This window comes from Bos indicus, chromosome 17 (assembly GCF_029378745.1).
Source record: "Bos indicus isolate NIAB-ARS_2022 breed Sahiwal x Tharparkar chromosome 17, NIAB-ARS_B.indTharparkar_mat_pri_1.0, whole genome shotgun sequence".
NCBI classification, from domain to species: domain Eukaryota; kingdom Metazoa; phylum Chordata; class Mammalia; order Artiodactyla; family Bovidae; genus Bos; species Bos indicus.
The window spans coordinates 61,588,103-61,608,006 of NC_091776.1; the positions used below are offsets into that span (position 1 = coordinate 61,588,103).

Sequence of the window (19,904 nt, forward strand, 5' to 3'; positions counted from 1 at the left end):
GGAGTGGCACTTAAACATGAAATCCTAGGCTTTTTATCAAAGGACATGATATATAACCACAACCATGGCAGATCTATTCTCGCTTCTGCAGAGTTTTAATTGGGACATTGAACCCTGATATTTCGTGCCCCCTATTTAAATTCATCTTAATCCATTCATTTGTTTATTCAGCAATTATGTAGTGAGGGAATCAATAAGAAAAAGACAATCTAATAGAAAAATTGTTAAAAGGTAATGAATAGGCAGTTCATAGAAAACACAAATGACTCTAGAGCGTTTGAAAAGATGCTCAATCATACTAAAAAAAAAAGGAGGGGAGGGGAGAGAATTGCAAATTAAAGCTACACTGCGATACCATTTTCCCCATCAGATTGGCAAAAATTCAAAAGGTTAATAACACACTTTGTTGGCAAGGGTGTGAGGATATAGGTATTCTCAAGCACTGTTGGTAGAAGTGTTCCTATGGTGCATAATTGGGCAATATCTATCAAAATTATGAATGCAGATATTCTTTGACACAGCAGTTTCCCTTCTGGGAATTTATCCTGCAGCAATATTTGGATTGGTACGAAATAATGTATGTACAAGGTTATTCACTGCAGAATTGTAAAAGCAAAATACTGGGAACAATCTAGATGCCTTTGAACAGACTAGTTGAATAAACAAGAATATATCCAAACAATGCATTCTATATAATTTTTTTAAAGAATGAGATCTCTTTATTCGCTGATTAGAGAAAGATTTCCATGATACACTGACAAATAACAAGACATAGAGGCATATGGATATGGCATTTCCGCAATAACACTGCCTAACAAACCACCCCAAGACTTTAAGAGTAATCATTCATTCTCATGCGCATGGACCCAAGAGCTGGCTGAAGTTCTGTCGATCTTGACTGGGTTCAGCCGGGTAGCTCTGCCTGGAGCTGCCCTTCAGGTCCTGATTGAACCTATTCCACATTCCTTATTCAAGGGCCAGGGGGAAGGGGCAATAGTTAACCATGGCATGCTCCTCTCTTGGTGTGTCATTGAACACAAGAGAGCAAGACCAGTCACATAAAAACATTTCAAGATTCTCACATCTTGTCAGCTCACACCCCATTGGCCAAAACAAGTTACATGGTCAAGTCCAAAATCAAAGGATGAAGAAAACCCACCATGAGATAACAGCTAGAGTGTGGATGTGTGGGACCACCAGAGGGGAGTGAAGAATGCGACCAACAACTGAATCTAACACTGTATCAACACACACGTATAACATTTAATTTTACTTATCTTTGTGTAAAGATGTCTGACATTCCTGCCTCCCTTGTATGAAAATCCTCTGATTACACTGATCTGCCAAATCCTAGAAAATCCAGGATCATCTTCCCACCTCAAAATCCTTAACTTAATTGTATCTGCAAAAGTCCCTTTTGCCACACAAGATAACATATTCACAGGTTCTGGGAATTAGGACACGGACATTTTTAGAGGGCCATTATTCAGCCAACCAGAGCTGAGATTCAAACCCAGGCCTCTCTGTCCCCTAATCATGTGTTCTTTTCACTGTTCCTTGCTGCCTCGAAGAAATCCGGTGTTTATTTCTGGGAAATCATTAATCCCAGGGTTTTTGTGGGTCTATGAGGAGAAAGAAGCATATTTCTCTGCAGATTGGACAAGACACAATAATAATACACATTCTACCAAAGAGAAATGTCCCCCCATTTCCAACTGCAGTGGGCAGCGTAATTCATAAGGTAGGGCAACAAAAGGTGATCCTCACCACCCCTTGCCGTTTGCCAGGTGAGGCTCCAAGAAGTGGCCAATGTGACTTTTCTGCACTACTCATTTGTTTCCTTGTTTGTTATCTCTTTCACTTGAATGGCAGCCTCAGGAGAGTGAGGACATATCCATCATACCCATCATAGTGCCCCAGAGCCCCAAAGAGCCCAGAACAGAGTTGTCATTTCATTGATAAATGCAAACCCCAAAGGTGCCCTGACCCAATGGATAGAATTTCACTTGGGTATGAAATTTGAAGATGGGGGAGGGGATCAGGTGGGCTCTGCCCAGAATCCCCTACCTTTGGGAAGGGTCGATGTGAAAGCTGAGGTCCCTGGTCAGGATCATAATGATGGGGAAATGTGAGCAAGATAATGTTTGCTTAGCTGTACCCTTCTGAGAACAGAGATTACATCTCTTGAACATTCTACATGAAGCATTCTGAATCGATCGTGCTTAGACATCAATAACAATCCACCTATGAAAAATTCTCCCACAAGGGCACAAAGATAGATGTACAAGGATATTCACTGTACTGTTTGTAGCAGCAAAAATACTGGACACAACCCAAATGTCTATCAATACGGACTTGGGGAAATAAATGACCATACAGTCACAATGATGGAATGCTATGCAGCTATTAAAAGAATGAGACAGATGGGGGAAAATGCCCAAGATATATTGCTAAATAAAAACAGTAAGTTGCAGGAAAGTGTATAAAGTATGGTCCTATGTTTAAAAAAACAATATATATCAAAACTCATCGAACTGTGTACTTTAAGATCTGTGCATTTTACTGTACATAAATTATAACTCGATGCCTTCTAGTTCTTTGATTTTAAGAAGCAATTTTTCACATTGTTTTTGAAATGAAGACTTGCCTTTTCATGTGATGCAGCATTTTATGTTTTGTTGAAAGGCTGTTAAGTCAAAAGAGCAACTTACCGATGATGATGGTTTAGAAGAAGAAATACAAAGGAAATACATTAGAATATACATAGACAGTAAACAAGAGATAAGTATATACGTAGAAAAGCTAAAAATATAAACATTTTGAATTTAGGAGTGAAATAATGGAGAGTAGAAGGTGTGGGAACTAAGTAATATTTTTCTATAATTGAATTTTTCACTAGGGACACACATTCCTTTGGTAATGAGAAATAAATTAAGGTTAAGGAAAAACCCTTTCTGTGACCTATACCTTTTGTGGGGAAGAGTGAAAACCCACTTCGTATTTAGGAAACTCTGGGGCATCAAATCCTGGGGAAGGAAATGGCAACCCACTCCAGCATTTTTGCCTGGGAAATCCCATGGACAGAGGAGCCTGACGGGCTACAGTCCATGGGGTCGCAGAGTTGGACACGACTAAGCGACTAAGCACACAGGGGCATCAAAGGGGCATTTGACAATTTAACAACCAAGGGAACTGAACTTCATTTGTGCTGTTAAAATAGAAAGAACTTTGTTGTTTTCTGCTTATAAAAGTAATATGTATTCATTGCATGATTAAACACCCAAACAACACAGAAAATTGACACTGAAAGTTACCCACCGTCCCACACTCTACCCCCTCAGAGAGAGCGAACCTGAACATTGGGGTGCATACCCCCACTTTCAAAGGCAGCACCAATCTATACATACTGTTTTAAAACCAATTCCATCCCTCTTAATATGTAAAGAACATCTTTGCATGTCATAATACTATAATACATACATACACGGTATCATTTCAATGATCCCAAATATATTCCATCACATTTTTATACTGTAATTGGTATAAAAGAGACCCTGTTGCTGAACATCTACATTGTTCCAAATTTTTTGTCAATGTAAATAAAGGTAAAGAGAAAAATCTCATACATTTATCTTTAAGCATTTATCTGATTATTTACTCCTCAGTAATTCCTAGAAGTTTAACTTGCTGAGTAAAGAATGTTGCACGCTCTAAGGGCTTCTGATCCTTGTGACCATATTTCTTCTCCATAACAGGAGTCGTCATTAGCATTATAAAATGTTGAACATGGACTTCTTGCCAAGTCTTTCGGTCCTCTGAACAATCCCATGAGACTGGTGTTTTTATTATCTCTCATAGGAAACTGAGGTTCGAGAGGTATATAACCTCTTGACATCACACAACTGAAAACTAGCAGAGCCAGAAATAAGAGACAGAACTGTCTTCAAAGGGCAGGCTCACAATCACAGCACTTTGCTGCCTGCATTTGAGCAAGCTCCAGGAGTTGGTGATGGATAGGGAAGCCTGGCGTGCTGCAGTCCTGGGGTCACAAAGCGTCAGACACGATTGAGCGACTGAACTAATCAATTTGCCTCCCAGAATAGTCCTATCATTTCATCATCCAGCCAACAGCGCATGAGAAAGCCCATGTCCTCGCTTTCTCCCGCTTCGTCCAAACTGAGTATTTTCATTTGAATCATGTAAGGAGAATGCAGTTGCAAGCAACAGAAAGCTCAGCTCAAACTGCCTTAAATAATTAAGTGATTCATTGGCTCAAAACAACAAGTCCTACGGAAAGCTAATGTCAAGAACAGCCTGACTGTGCAGCACAATTATAAGACAGAGGTTCAGGTCTTTTTCCTTCCCTCTGTGTCCAGGGTGGCTTCATCTTCCACTTGACTCTCCTTCATGGTCTTGAGACAACTCCCAAGGCTGTGTGTTTAATTCCCCAAGTCCAAACAGGAAAGAGAAGGCTGACTTTGGAAGTCCTCTCAGAAGAGTAGGAAAGATTTTCCAGATCCCTTAGCTTCTCCTGGAGAAGGCAATGGCACCCCACTCCAGTACTCTTGCCTGGAGAGTCCCATGGACGGAGGAGCCTGATGGGCTGCAGTCCATGGGGTCACTGAGAGTTGGACACGACTGAGTGACTTCACTTTCACTTTTCACTTGCATGCACTGGAGAAGGAAATGGCAACCCACTTCAGTGTTCTTGCCTGGAGAATCCCAGGGACGGGGGAGCCTGGTGGGCTGCTATCTATGGGGTTGCACAGAGTCAGACATGACTGAAGTGATGCAGAAGCAGCTTAGCTTCTCCGTGGCTTGAATTGCCCCAGAAGCTCATCTTGAACCAGTAACTGTGGCCAGGGGGTAGGATTGTGATGATGAGTTTATGCCTGAGCTATATATTTGCATTCCTAGATCCCAGAGGAGGGGCTGATTTCTTCCCTGGTGGCTCAGATGGTAAAGAGTCTACCTGTGGTGCAGGAGACCTGGGTTCAATCCCTAAGTTGGGAAGATCCCCTGGAGAAGGAAATGGCAACCCACTCCAGTATTCTTGCCTGGAAAATCCCAAGGGTGGAGTAGCCTGGTGAGCTACAGTCCACAGGGTTGAAAAGAGTTGGACACGACTGAGCAACTAACACACAAAGACAAAAAGGCAAAAGGCTATAGAGAAAATGCGTGGAATGACAATCAGGACACTATCAAGAGGAGAAAGGCTGCTTTGGGGGGTGGTAGAATGCACTTTTGTGCCCCACCATCTCCTCCTGGGCTCTCCATTGTAGTGCACCCTACATGCTAGTCTCTCCTTGCTCATGGCAGCGAGATGTATCAGGGAATTACTATCCCCAGGGAGCAACGTGCAACCAGTAGCGGTAGAGGAGGCGTATAAATAGCCCAGCTCCCTCACCCTTTTAGGTGGGCCATCGTGTTCTACAGTAATCCCTAGAGTTCTCCAGTGGGACTAAGCTCCAGCTGCCCACAGTAATAACTGACTGGTGATTCGGTCTTTTCCGGTCCCTTCTCTTCCATTCTCATATCCCCACTCACCTCCCAGGGTTTCTTGGTTTCTTACAAATCAACTTAACGCCGGACTCCCTGACTTGGGGTCTGTGTATGGAGAATCCAAATAATGACTGTTAATGCAGCGGCAAAGTCCACTACATTGTTCCTTTTGGTCTGTGTCTAATTTAAGCACATTCTGCAAAGATAAAATTGCAGCCTTATGATGGAAGACAGACATTTACGCGGTAGCTCTCCACGCTGATGAAAGAACAGTACCTAGCCCTAAGCTACCTCCTTCACCTTCAGTGTGAAGGAGAAAAGAGGCCCCCTTCCATCAGAAACCACTTTGCATGCACAGCTACCTCAACAGTGACCAGACAAGAATGTATTACTAAGCCCCCCATTGGGAGACTGTCCTGCAGATAGAGACATCTGGGCTCCTTGGCGAGATTCCTTTAGGAAAAAGAGTGAGAACTCTCTCCCACAGTAAATTGGAGTTTTTAATATATCTCTTTCTGGGAGTGCTTGCTATAAACAAGCTATCAATCTGGTTGAGTGATAAAAAGGAAGCCCTTCTTCAAAAGATGCCACAGATTAATTTTTAAGTTCACTCCCAAAAGATGTAATCCCCTCTTTTGCACCTGTTAATGGGATTTGCACAACAATCATTTGTCTATAATTAATTGCCATATAGCTTTGCATGGCTGCATGCAGCATTGGCAAATGGCTGATATCTATCAGAAAAAGATATGTGCGCAGCTTCCTTTTAGGGAATGAGCCATAAACTAAGCAGATTTCTAGCTCAGAAATGGTGCTTTTCAAAGAGGAAAAACCTCTAGACTCTTTTAAATGGGGCCCAATTTCTCAGCCTGAGAGTAGGAAAGGAATTAAAAGATGACTGAATTCAACTGCCTCCTTTTACAGACGAGAGAACTGAAGGCCAGGAAAAAGAAATCTCTAAAATTACTAAGTGAGTTAGTGCAGGGTTAAAACATCCCAACGCCCAGCTCAGTGCTTGTCCCATTAAGCCCTCTGCCCACACCTCCAAGCACTGATGAAACAGACAAAACATATTTCTGTTCCCAGAAGGCAGGGCTGCAGGCTGTTCGATCAAATGGATTGAACGCAGAGGCAGAAAGAATGCCTGGCCTAGAATGACCTTGAAAACACATCACTCTCTCTCTCGCTCCTCAGAGGAGACTAATTCTGGGATGAACTAGAATTCTTGCGATAACATACAGACAGTTACTTAGACCAACAGTATCAAATGCAAATGTCTTTAATCTCCATGTAGGCAAAACATGGGCAGAGAAGGTGGGAGGTGAACCTCAGGAAGTGGTGGGGACTGAGGCAAGTATGAGAGCCCCTGAGCATCTCAACCATCCCAGCACTGACAGATCATCTACATTTTTAAAGAGAGACCGAAAGTCCAAAGTGTGATATGAAAAAGTATTTCATGATATCTTCCAGCTTTTAAATCTTGGTAATTGGCATAATTTCTTAAATAAAAGATTTAATCTCCATACAAGTCAAACAAAATATATCATCTCCCAAAATATCAGTTTGTAACTACTGGCACAGGGTAATAACACCTGGTGACAGAGCTGGTCATTCATTCATTCAAACATGCGTTCATTTGTTCAGGGTTGATAAGAGTGATTCTTAAATCTTTCTACACTTTAGAATCACCATGGAAGCTTAAAAATCCCAGGTCTTACATCATACCAATCACACCAGCATATTCAGGAGTGGGCGATGGGCATCAGGATGTTTCAAATACACCTGGATAATCATCCAGTGTGCAGGAAAGTTTGGAACAGCTGGTCTACAATGAGCCAGGCTATGGGTTAGCTACTAGGGACACAAGGATGACCAGGACAAACATATTCCCCGTCTTCACAGGGCTTAGAGCCCAGTGAGGCATTCAAACAGGTAACCAGATGTAGCCATGGCTGTCAGCTATCCACCAAACCTGTTCTCCTCCCCACCATCTTCCAGGGCACACGCCAGACTGAAGTTTTCCTGGTGTCTTCTGCAGATAGATGGAGCCACACATGGGAATGCTGACCAATAAGCACGTGAGCAGAAGCCATTTGTGCCACTGCCAGAGGTAACTCATGACACATAGCAGGTGTGTGTTTCTTTGCTATTTGATTCCTGCCGCCAGGTTATTCAGGATGGCAGAGCCACTGTCCACCCAGGTCAATGGGTCTGTGACCAATGGTGAGGACCATTTATTGATCTAGACATGTCCCCTCTGAACAGCTGTTGAGATCTTGTTACAGCAGCCCAACCAATGCACTAAACAATTATAATAAAGACTATGACAGCAACAGCATCAGATGCTGGGGGAGCACAGATGGAGATGTGAGGAGGCAATCAGGGAGGGCCTCCCATTTATTCACATGCTCGTTCATCCAACAAATATTTCCTGAGCGCTTGCTATGCACCAGGCGTTGTTCTGGATGCAATTAATGAAATCAGTTAATAAGTTATTATATAAAAATCCTGTTTAAGAGGGATACAGCAATGAAGGAAAGACTCAAAAATCCCTGTCCTCATGGAGTTTAGGCTCTTCAAAGTATAAGGTGGCATTTAAACTGAGACCTGAAGGATAAAAAGGCAGGCAGAAATCTGGGAAGGGAACACAGATATCAGTGCTCCTGGGAAGAAGAAAGACACGTCATGCAACAGCCATGAGAGTGGGAGAATGTGGCACTTTGCAGGAGCTTCAGGGCTTCCCAGGTGGCGCTAGTGGTAAAGAACCCACCTGCCAATGCAGGAGACATGAGAGACACAGGTTCAATCCCTGGGTCGGGAAGATCCCCTGGAGAAAGGAATGGCAACCCACTCCAGTATTCTTGCCTGGAGAACTCCACGGACAGACGAGCCTGGTGAGCTATAGTCCATGAGGTAGCACAGAGTCGGATACAACTGATGTGACCTAGCATGCATGCACGCCAGTAACTGGGCATGACTAAAGCACAGAGCAAGAAGCTGGGGGTGATGAGTGGTAAGACAAGAGACAGAGACTGAGACCGAGAGACGTCCAGATAGAAAAAGAAACTGGCAGAAACACAGAGAGGGAGACAGAGCAAGGCAGAGAAACTGTCAGAGACAGAAAGACAGAACCAGAGAGACATCTGACAGGGACAATGTGACAGGCACCACAGAGCCACCTCCTCCTGATCCCACACCTCTCAGGCCTTCCTTTGACAAGGGAGACGATGTCCACATTGACTTAGGTTTACCTTGCTTTGCTGAGTAGGTAAATATTTGATCTCCTACAACTCCCAGAGATTTCTCCTAGGTGAAAAAAGCATTGTTAATTAGCCGGAGAGCAAGCCCATGACGGGCTGGGACAGAGCTGGGGTGAGGTTTGTAATTCACACACTGGGGCTTGGGTTGAGGAGCCATCACGAGACTTGAGTTCTAGACCCTCCTTGACTCCACGCAGCAGTGGGGCCTGTGCCTCAGTTTCTTCATCTGTAAAATGAGCAGTTTCCTACTCTGACATTCCATGGTAGCACTTACCGAGGTTTGTGATCCTATATTTAATTGTGAAATTGTTTAATGGATGCTTTGAAAGCTTGAGAGAGATGTGTGTGTCTGTCTTATTCACAGATGAGTGCGTAATACATGTTCAAGAGCACTGACTTGTTTAAAAAAAGAAAAAAGGAAAGGAGTGGGAGGAAGAAGGATAGAAGGAAGGAAAGAAGAATGGAGGGAGGAGGAAGGAAGGGAATGATGTTGAAGACATAATGAGTGCTATGGCAAGAAAGCAAGGAAGAACAGGATACAAGGGGACTTAACCTCACCTGGATTAAATCTTTAGGAAGAGAAACCCAGCAGGACGGATCTAAAATGGCTTTGCTGAATTTCCCCAGGGAAGCTCATACATTTTTATACCTCTTGTAGAGGCACCCACACGTTCCACAACCACAGAGGAAGGAGAAACTGGCATATACAGGTGGCCACCACCAGGAAACCAGCAAGTTGGGTGGCCAAGCCCCTCACCAGCCCTCGCCCCCACAGTGCAGGTTGAGTGACAGTGGCATGCTGGGGGAGAACCTGTGTGAGCAGCCTGGCTCCTAGACATTGTGGAACCAGCCCAGGCTTCCCCTGGGGCTTGATGGTGGTTCCATAAAATCCCCAGGTGCTTGTTCCTCTCCCTCCTCCTTCTTAGGGTGGAAGTCTGGGAATTTGCTCCTTTCTAGCTAAAGCTGACTATTTCTAGACAGTGGGAGGACTTGGGATTTTCCAAGGATGAAACAGGAAGTGAGTTGGTAATAGGAACAAATGAGGAAGTGACAGCACGTTTGTGGAAACAACTGCTCAGGAGATCAAATACATAAAGACGGGTGACTCCATGAGCCCCTGACAATAAAGCAAATGTGAACAAATGAATAAATGTGGATAAAGGAAGCTCCTCCTGATCAGAGAATGCAGCAAAGAAATGTAAAGGGAATGATGGAGTTAGAAGTGAAAAGTGAAATACTCAGTCATGTCTGACTCTGAATGATCCCATGGACTATAGCCCACCAGGCTCTTCTGTCCATGGAATTCTCCAGGCAAGAATACTGGAGTGGATTGTCATTTCCTCCTTCAGGGGATCTTCCCAACCCAGGGATTGAACCGAGGTCTCCTTGCAGGCAGAATCTTTACCATCAGAGCCAGCAGGGAAACCCTTCAGAAAACCTTCAGTGGATGCTAAAACTAAAAGCTAAACATTGATGGGTGAAGTGAAGTGAAAGTCGCTTAGTTGTGTCCGACTCTTTGCGACCCCACGGACTATATGGTTTATGGAATTCTCCAGGCCAGAATACTGGAGTGGGTAGCTGTTCCCTCCTCCAGGGGGTCTTTCCAACCCAGGAATTGAACCAAGGTCTCTGATGTTGCAGGCAGATTCTTTACCAGCTGAGTTACTAGGGAAGCCCAACACTGATGAGTAGCAAGAGAGATTTATATACAAAATCCAAAGTAACTCCCCACAACTTCCTTATTAATCACAAAGAGGATGATAGCAGCCTTCAGTGGAGAAACCTGTTGGCCACATAAATCAAGTGATCAAGGTGACCCTCACCAGGAGTAGGACAAGTCGACAGCATGCACTTCCTGATATGATGTACTGAGAATTCAGCATCACATCTGCATTATCCCTGCTGAAAGTACACAGCCTGACTCTGACCACAGTGAAGCACCAGGGAAGCCCAAATTAAGAAATAGTCTACAAAAGAACAGGCTTGAATGGTTCAAAGGTGGCAAGGTCAAGAAATGGAGAAGGGCTGAACAGTTGTTCCAGGACAGGGAAGGCTAAAAAGACATGAGAACTCAATTCAATGCAGAAACTTAGATTGGATTCTGGACAGAGAATGAAAATATATTACTGAGAGAGTTGACAAAATTTGAAAGTGGATGTGGATTCGATAACCATGTTACAGAGATGTTAAACTTCTGATTTTGAAAACTGAATTGTGGTTACATAAGAAAGCATTCTTTTTCCTGGAATACACACTGAGTTATTTAGTGGTTTAAAAAAAAAAAAAAAAACAACTAGAAGAATCTGAATATCAAAGCAGAGGGTAAGGGCTGGTTTTAGGGGTTGGAGGAACTGTTTTCAAATCCCAGGTCTATTATACCCTCACTGTGTGACCTTGGGCAAGCCACCTGCCTCTCTGAGCTTCAGTTTCCCCATCTCTAAAATGAGACTAAATGGTTAAGACTCCACACTTCCAATGTAGGTGTCACAGGTTCGATCCCTGGTTGGGGAGCTAAGATCCCACATGCCTAGTGGCTCAGCCAAAAACAGAAACAAAATGAGGCTGCTGATGGTGCCTGTCTTCACAGGATTTTTGCAAAGATTTGATGAGGTAACCAATTGCAAGTCCTGAGCACAGTCTCTGGTGCATAAGGACATTACAGGCAGCTCTCAAGCTACACGTCTCTGGGTTGGAGGAGGTCCTCAGTCTTTCAGTCTCGCTTTCCTCCCAAGTGAGGGCCTATTAGGAAATGCTGTCTAAGGAAAGAAGCATGATTCTAAATACTGAGGAAAAGACAGAGATGTTAGTGCCGTAGTCTAATCCTTTTGCTTTACAAATGAGGAAAATCTTTGAATCTCCCACAGCGGCTAACATTTTTGGTCTTGCCCATAATAGGTGTTCATTAAAATTTTGGTGAGTCTGACTGAACCTGGTGAAGCCACTTGACCTTGATAGTTCAAGGCTTCAAAGATAGTCAGGATCAAAGACTGAGCATGAAAGCACGTATGTGCCATTACTAGAAAGTGGAGATGAAGGCAAACCAGAAGGAAGTCTCACCCACATCTCCCCATGAAATCTTACCAGTCCTCAAACCTGCATCTTCCTGGATTGTCTGGGTGAGCTCTGAACATAATTACAAGTGGGAGGCAGAGAGAGATTTGACTCCAGTAGAAGGCAGAGAGGAGATGACAGAAGCAAGAGGCTGGAGAGAGATGACTGCTGGCACGGGCTATGATGCAAGGAATATGGGTAGAAGCTGAAAAAGACAAGGAAATGAATTCTTCCCTAGAGCTTACTGCCAACACCTTGATTTTAGCCCCAGGAAACCCATTTTGGACTCCTAGCCTGCATGACTCTAAGATAATAAATACGTATTGTTTCAAGCCATTGAATTTATGATAATTTGTTACAGCAGCCATTAGAAACTAATACCTGTGCACCATGTCATCTCACAACTCCCTTGTTCCTCATAGCACTGTGACATCAGGAGCAATATTTACCCAACAAAGAACCAGACTTTCTCCTTCAGACCTGGAGGGATAATGACCCCCTCCCTATCCACCACACTGATAATAACCCCCATCTAGAATTCCAAATAAGAAATGATAAAGAATACAAAAGCCCTCTGAGAATCCTCAGATATATCCAAGAAGGCATTGGACTCCTCACAATACATAGGATGAGTGTTTGGACCATTTGTATTCTGATTTTGAAGGGACAAGCGATCCCGAAAGTGTGGAGGAACAGGTGACATCCAAATGGTATATGCAGGTGGCACTTTCAGACTTTGAACTTGAGCACTAATGGTCAAGGCCTCCCAATCATAATGCAGAGTAGAGATGTGTCTGAATCTCTGCTGAACCGGGGTGTTAATTACATGTCTGCGAGACAGAGACAGTCGGTGAGAAGGCTAAAATTAGCCAACAATCTGATACGTTGACACTTGGCATCAGTAACTGAAGCTTCTATGAAAGACATATTTATGAGGTGAGCTTATGTTTCATGATGACATGCAGGCTTTCAGAAGCCCCAAGAAATTCTAAAAGTTCAGCATTTTCTCTCCATGCACCTGGCTATAATGGTGAGAAAAGCTGCTGGCTTGCCCCCTCCTTGAGGTTGAAAAGGGAAGAAAATGAGAGGGGCAAAGACATCAGATTAAACGCCAAGTCTTTGTCACTGGAATGTGTTTTTCTGGTGACATTCATTAACGTGCATACCCAGAATCAATGCTTTTCAGAAAAGTAAAGCAGAGTAAGTCTTTGTGGCTAACTATAGAATTAATTGTGCTTCAATTGCTGGAACTCATGCCTAGAGTCTCCAACCTGGGAAAACCATTATTATATGCCAGAAACTGAACCAAAGGTTTAACTAAAATTATCTCATTTAATCCTCACAAACACATCAGGTGATGGGTACTATTATTATTCCCTATTACAGATCAGGAAACCAAGGCTCAGAGAAGTGAAGTAACTTAGGCAGCTAAGGCAGGATTTTCCAAGGATTGAAGTAGTTACAACAGAGAGAATTTAATGCAGGGAATTGATCACATGGACAAGGAGGGAGCAAAGATGGTGAAGCCACCCAGAGATTAGAAATAGCAGAAAGAAGACCTGCACTCAGGCTGCAGGATGGAGGAAGAGTCATATACCTGGGGCCCTAGGAAGAGGTTCACCTGGTGGAAGCTGGAGCCTTGAAGGGAGCAGAGAAGAAAGAGCAGAAATACCCTGGTTCCCTCCCTCTTCCCACTTTCTAGTATAAGGCCAATGCCTCTCACTGGCCAGACCTGGCAAGAAGCCAGCCAACAAAGAAGTCTGAGTTATGCAGCCCACAGGGATTGAAACAGAGCAGGACTCTATGGTCCTTGCCTCACCATGTCCTCTACCTGCCTTCTGTCTGTGCAAAACTTTAGTCAAAGAATAAGTTTAATCAGAGAAGTAAGAAATGCAGAAGCAAAGGAAAACAGTCAAGAGACTAAATAATAATATATTATCAAGCATAGTCAACCCTGAAAATTCATTGGAAGGACTGATGCTCAAGCTGAAGCTCCAATACTCTGGCCATCTGATGCAATGAGCCAACTCATTGGAAAAGACCCTGATGTTGGGGAAGATTGAAGGCAGAAGGAGAAGGGGACGACAGAGGATGAGATGGCTGGATGGCATCACCGACTCAATGGACATGAGTTTGAGCAAGCTCCAGGAGATAGTGAAGGACAGGGAAGCTTGGCGTGCTGCACTCCATGGGGTCGCAGAGTGGGACGCAACTGAGCAACTGAACCACAACAAAGCATAGTCAAAGACCTTTGGTTCTTTCTCAAGGGCTGTAGATAATAATCTGAGCCATATCCTGTGAGCTGTCTTATAGATACTAAAACACCAGGGTGAAGAAGTTTACTACAGATGACCAGACATGAGCTGCCATGACTCTGAGAACTGGCCATGAAGAAATGGGAGCAAATGGACCCTGGAACTGAAGATCAACTGTGCCTAAAACCACCAAGATGATGCAGGTCAGACTACTGATGACCAATTTGAAGACGACTGTTAGAGATAACTGTGCTGTTTCTGCATGTAGCCCCTCTCCCACTTCTATCTATAAAAGCTCTCACCTCCCTGTTTGGGCTGGGTTAGGGGCAGCGGGCGGTGGTGAGGCAGTCTGCCTTTGAACAGACATCCGCCACCCTCTCCTCTGCAGTTGCCAGCATGTGAAATAAAGCAAACTTTCCTTTCCACCAACCTGGCCTGTTTACTGACTTTCGAGCAGCAAGCAGCCAGACCCACCACATGCCTTTTGGTAACAGGATATGCTCCCAGTCCCAGGAGAGCTAGGAAGGGCCTTAGCCAGAATATGACACAGGTCTGCACCATCCCAGTAAATCACAGGTCCTTTCACGGGAGAACACAGAGGCCAAATGTCAACTTCTTCCGGATAGCACCTGCGGTCGCCCACAGACCCTGAAGAGGCTCGGGTAACCCTTCTGGATTCTAGGCAATGCTCCCTGTAGGCAAAAGGGGGGTTGCCCAGAGGACTGAGTCCCAAGCCTGGCTCAGGGAACAGCTCCTTGTGTGACTTTAGACAAATATTTTTACCCTCTCGGAGCCTCAGTCTCCTCCTCCGGTACACGGGTAATAGAAATACACCCCTCGCAAAACTGATTTACAAAGCACCAGGTATTCCAAAAATGGACCAAATTACACCACTGCTACCATCAGTAGTATGTAACCTATTCACAGGATTATCATTTTATTTATAGGCGGTGGGCTCTCATGAGGAGACAAGATCAGGAGAGAAGAAAAATGAGTTTCTCAGTCATGTCTACAGAGCTGTCCTGGGCATTCTCTCAGAGACCCTTCTGCTATCAAGTAAACTTACTCAAGCTGAATAACAGTTATACGACCTGCTTCCAGGAAACAATATCTAGGGATGCCGTAAACTGTTTATTCTGGCTTCTCCTTAATGAGTGCATTTACCTCACGCTGTGACCTTCCTTTACTTTCCTTAGAAAATTATCCTCTAGAAAGTAAAGAGAAAGCCAAATACCTAAAGCAAACAAACCCAACTCCCAGACCCCCGTAGATCTGTTGTGAGCCTTTGCCTTAGAAGGGATCAGGGAAATGCAAGTCACCATTAAGACAATGAAATGTATAAGGTGGGGACATTTAGCACGAAGTTGCCTGAGCTGCTCTGCAATGACTGGATGGGCTTCATTTGTTCTGCATCTGGCCATCCAGTGAGTCACTTGCTGTTTCTGTTTGGGCTGGAGATATGGTGGCTCCCCAAATGTCAACACCACTCACCTTCCAGGGGGACCCTCCTCACTTCCTCCACACCTGCACCCTGGAGGCAAAAGAGGGGAATCATGTAAAACAGGGCTACTCAAAACACAATCTCAAAAATGCTTACTCTCTATACCATATTGAATAGCACTCCCCTCTGCCAAATGAATGTCCTCCTAGAGCTTCTGAATGTAACCTTATTTAGAAACAGAGTCTTGGTAGATGTAATGGGTTAGGATGACATCATATTGGTTTAGAGTGGCCCTAAGCCCAATGACTGGTGTCCTTACAGGAAGAGAACACACACAGTGATGCTCACAAGGAGGAAAGTCATGTGATGATGGAGGCAGAGATGGAAGTGATGCATCTACAAGCCAGGGAATCTTGGTAGAGGCCAGGGAAGCTGCTCAACACCCTACAATGCCCAGGATAGCCCTCATAACAAAGAAATGTCCATCCTAAAATGTGCTAAGGTTGGAAAACCAGGCTAAATAGGCTAAATGAGTCAAAGTCAAGGTGAATTTAAGATGAGTTTTGAAGGATGTGTAGAAGTTTATGAAGTGAAGAGGAGGGGAAAAGGCCTTCTAGGCAGAGAAAACAGCCTATTCAAAAGCAAGAAGGAAACTAAAGGGCAAGGCCTGTTCAGAGAAAGGGGACAGCTCAGTATGAGCAATAAAGCAGAGTAGGGCTGGATCCCAATGGACCCAACTAAGTAGTCTGAATTTCATCCTATTAGCAATGGGGAGCCATTTACAGTACTTGAACAGGGTGGACAATATCATTACTGAATGATAATCTCATATGAAAAATTAAGGGAAGATGAGCAAAGCCAGGGGTAAGAGGCCATGAAGTCAGTCTGGTTCCCCACACCTTCTCTGCCCAGCCTCCAGTTAATCTTACATCTAGGCATCTAATCTCTGGCAGACCTGACTGGAAAGTGGTGTTCTCCATCCCAGACTCTGCCAGGCACACATTCAAACAGCCATGGGCCTTAGTGACACTGCTGGCCCTGCCTGGGAAATCCTGACTCAAACAGGAAAGAGTACAACAGCTTTCCAACCCCTGCCCTCTGGCATTTCCAGCCATTTTCACTTGGAAGAGACTTTGTTTCCTGCTCCCTTAATGAGGGGGAAGGCAGACTAATTTGAGCTCTCCTTAGAGGCCCACACAGAGACACAAAGAAGTTCCTAAGGCTCTGTCCTCAACGCTCTCCATGTCTTCTCCCTTTCTTTCTATCGACCTTGTCTGCAAAATGGTTTTAAGGTCACAGTGGAAAGGCCAAGCCTTACCTCCTGCCAGGGGACACAGAGACACCCCCTAACCTCCCAGCAAATCAGCCACTTGCCATCTTTGCCATGAGCCTGCAGAATCAATATCATGCTCTCAGATCTTGTTTTTTCCTTCAGTGATCTTCCCATCTTTGCCATGAGCCTGCAGAATCAATACCATGCTCTCAGATCTTGTTTTTTCCTTCAGTGATCTTCCCAAGGACTTTATCTCTGCTCTGTGGCAGTCAGGGTCACAAACACTAGTCTCCATTTCAGGAGTGTGGTGGACTCATTCATCATTTGACTTGGACAAGTGACCTCTCCTGTGGGTCTCATGTTCCTCATCTATAGAGTGGGAATAGTAAGTTCTCTAATCAAAGGATTGTGCAGGGATTCATGGAAACCATGCATGTAAATTGCTTAGTACAGTGGTTGGCATGTAAGAAACACCTAACAGATTGTATAGTAATAATATCATGGTTCAGATCAGATCAGATCAGTTGCTCAGTCATGTCCGACTCTTTGTGACCCCATGAACCACAGCACGCCAGGCCTCCCTGTCCATCACCAACTCCCGGAGTTCATCATGGTTACTGAGTCACCTAATGCTGCATGACCTTTCATACTCCCCTATTTCTTGCTACAAGATCCAAAACCACAAAAGAAAAAGGCGGAAGGGGAGGAAAAATTCTCAATGTCCATTTACATGTTTGCCATACCTGCTATGTGCATGCATGCCCTCCTCTAAGCCTCATATGGGGCTTCTCAGGTGGCTCAGTGGTAAAAAGAATCTACCTGCCAATGCATTGAGACATGGGTCTCAACCCATTGAGACATGGGTTCAATCCCTGCATCAGGAAGATGCCCTGGAGGAGGAAATGGCAACCCACTCCAGTATTCTTGCCAGGGAAATCCCACGGACAGAGGAGCCTGGTGGGCTGCAGTCCATGGGGTTGCAAAGAGTCAGACACGACTAAGCGACTGAGTACACACACATGCAAACTTCCCATGGCAGCCTTGGAGATTTTCCTCCAAGAAAGAATTTCCTTTAGCTCTGAGAACCTTCAGGATCAACTACAGCATTCAAGGCGAGGCTGCCTTCTCAGGCAGCCCCAGACAACAAGCATGGCAGGGGTGCCACAGCCTAGCCATTTCTGTCCAACATAGGGTTCTTCTAATAGGCGATCTTTACTCCAGGGGCCCCCATTGGATTGGCCAAGACTTGAGCAGATCTGCATGTTGGCCTGAAGGCTCTCCTTGCCCATTCTGCTTCCTTCCCCCTTTGTCTTTCACTGGCATCAACCTCCCAATAAACCTCTTGCACCCGTAGCTCTGTCTCAGTGTCTACTTCTTGGAGGACCTACTGAAATACCTCAAAACAACTCTAGATGCTGTATCTGTGTGTGTGCCTCTGTGTGTGTGTGTGCAAGTGTTAAGAGTGTGTTTCCTTAGGACTTCCCTGGTGGTCCAGAGGTTAAAAATCTACCTTGCAATGCAGGGGGTGCAGGTTCGATCTCTGGTCAGGGAACTGGATCCCACATGCCACAGTAAAGATCAGTGATCCTGAATGCTGCAACTAAGACCTGGAGCAGCCAAACTAAATGATTATTTTTTTAAAATATAGAGTGTATATGTTTCCTTCCTTGTAGCATGGAGTCATCCTGGTCTACCCATCATGTGAATTAACTCTGCAAAACATAAGACCTTCATTTCGAGTGTAAGATGCTTGTGCAAGCCAGTGGATGGGACCAGCACCCAGCACGGTGCCTGGCACATGGCAGGAGTCACTCAATACCTATTCGTTCCATAAATGACTAATTGACTGTAACATGGTGTTCAGGACACTCCTCTGAACACTGTAGGACAGTGCTCTGCATCTTACAAAAGTGAAAAACATTCAAAAGGAATTGTTTTTAGTCCGGACCCAGTAATAACAAGAGGAGCCAGTCTGTACTGAGAGCTATGGTGGACAAGGGATGCACCCCCTGGCTCCCCTACAAGGAAGGATGTGCCACCCTAGCTGCAGAGCCACCTCGCCTGAGGTCACCAGCACCCCAGCTTGGCCCACACCAGTGACTGATGGGTGTTCAGGACACAGACCCACCGGCTATTCTAGCTCTGGAGCACACTGTGGGCTCAGTTGGAGCAATCATTGGGCCCTCCTCGCAGCTCCAACCTCTCCCTCTGCTCTTTCCTGCTCCCATCCCCTCGTTTTCACTGGTGTTGATCCTGAGAGGTCTCCTTAATAAACATCCTGCCAGCTCAACTCCACTTAACGGTGCTAAGAGCATGCACCTGCATGAACTCACTGCATTCTCACTGCCACCCTAGGGGCAAGAATTATGCATCCCCCTCCATGTTGCAGACAAGAAATCCAAGGCTCACAAGGGTCACACCTCCAGCAAAAAGAGAGCTGAGGTGCAAGCCTCAGAGTGTGGGACTTCAAAGCCCAAGGTGTTACATTTTTGGAAATGAAGGTTGCCATCCTCCACCTCCAAGCTGAGTCTCAAAGGCAAGCCGCAATCTCACAAATAAGCCAAGGCAAGCACCACAGGCAAGTGCCTGACTCCCCAGACCCCTGTTTTCCCTTGAGTGTCCCCGGAGGAGGCTCAGAGGGACCCACCTTGACCCAAGAATGCCAATCAGGTAACACAAAAGGTCATTTTTAAAGGAGTCCCTGCCAAGCTGATAACAAGTTTTAAAGGATATTTAATCAAACCTATTTATCTGATTCAAGCCTGAACCCAAGAAATGAACTTGAGACTTTTCACAGCCCACTGGAAACCTGTCAAAGCAATCAAGTAAACACACAAAATACGTACCTTCTTTATGGATTTTTTTTTCTTCCACTGTCTCACTGGGCAAGAGAATGAGAGAGAAAAAAGTACAAGGGATGCACCAATTTGACTGAAATATTTACTGTCTTTGGAACCAAAAGAAAACCTTTCTCCATAACAAAATGTCATTTTTTTTTTCTAGAAGACTTAATTAGAAAACCTTCAAGGGAGAAAACTCCCAAAAGGGTATGACATGATACCTCTGTCTGAAACTGTTAAATTAAGAGGAAGAGGAGTTGTAAAAAATCCACCTGCCAATGC

The 19,904-nt window shown here is 44.6% G+C and overlaps 1 protein-coding gene across 2 annotated transcripts in view; it reads right to left on the reverse strand.

Annotated features, from left to right (window-relative positions):
* The window catches only part of RPH3A (rabphilin 3A), a 276,958-nt gene that overhangs the window by 133,738 nt on the left and 123,316 nt on the right, over nucleotides 1-19,904 (reverse strand). The window contains exon 1 of one of the 2 annotated variants that reach the window (XM_070769652.1): nucleotides 15,560-15,583. The exons of the other annotated variant lie outside the window; for it this stretch is intronic. The gene's annotated coding sequence lies outside the window, so the exon portion shown is untranslated. Of the gene's footprint in view, nucleotides 1-15,559; nucleotides 15,584-19,904 lie in introns of those variants that run through there. 2 annotated transcript variants of the gene reach the window in all.